Below are 1,213 nucleotides of genomic sequence, written 5' to 3' on the forward strand. Positions count from 1 at the left end.
GTTCTAGAACCACGTCCAAGTGTTCCAGATTAAGAATGTTTAACACATAGGGCGATGCAGTGGAAGCTCTGTCCCTGCGAGGGACAGTGCCGGGTTCCAGCCTAATGACCGAATGGCTAAAATATGTGGAACATTTCGACGCTCTCTGCAGTTCAGATCCACACGAATCCAGTGCAGATATAAGAGGGAGCTGCATATAATAAACCCACTCTGCCCCCACCAATTTTCATCACAGAGCCCCTTCTGCAAAAAACTAAGAAACGCCAGTGAAAATCTGAAAAAGCTTTAAGAGGCCAGTCATGACTCAGAGCTGAGCCACTGGCCCACAGGTGCAGATGCACTGAGACAAAACCAAGTAGCTTTCGATCTCAACCGCAGTGAAGAAACACCGGATGCTACGAAAAGGGGCTGCAAAGAGGAATGAACTAAACATGCCTTTGAATATACCGGGAAATTACGACTTCAAATAAAAACAGGAGTAAAATATCTAAGGATTCAGCCCAGAACACAAAGCGCGTGACACGAAACACAGGAAGCTTCTAACCCGCATCTTATAACATGGCGGTTGCTCGTGCTTGGGTAGCAAAACAGTCCGAGTAACTTAGTGGGGTTGGGGGAATGCATCACAGGGGTGCTAAAAGCTGCAAGGCTACAAAGAATCAATCAGAATGCGATCATTTCAAAGCAAGTCACTGAGAACTGGACAGCAACACTACCGACACGCGTTAACTGCGTTAACACAACCCTACAGCAAAGGGTTTCTTCTTTTGCAACAGGATAGTTTGCAAAGGATCTTATCAAACCTGCTTTGAAAAACACAGAGCAATGAAAACACAAACAGTTCAAGTACATCATGCTGTAGCCAATTCTACTGTGGTTTCTGGGGACTCTGATGCAACTAGAAACATCTGGCAGGGGGGAGGGACGGGGTTTGCACTGAGGGACATGACGAGGCAGTCGGGTCATGTCAGACACTGCTCGCTGAAACCTCTCACCCCAACGAGCGGAGTAAATGCTCCCCAAAAACTACGCGAGAGAACATTGTAGAAGCAGCAGGTGCAAACAGCACACATTACGACTTCACTGTAAAAAATCCACATTAAAAACATCAAAGACTTTCTCACGTGCGTGATGAACAGATTGAGCCACACATTGAAATGCTTACGACAGAGCTTGTGTAAACGTTACTCAGAGAGACAGATTTATATTTTTG

Source organism: Brienomyrus brachyistius, chromosome 2, assembly GCF_023856365.1.
Source record: "Brienomyrus brachyistius isolate T26 chromosome 2, BBRACH_0.4, whole genome shotgun sequence".
Taxonomy (NCBI): domain Eukaryota; kingdom Metazoa; phylum Chordata; class Actinopteri; order Osteoglossiformes; family Mormyridae; genus Brienomyrus; species Brienomyrus brachyistius.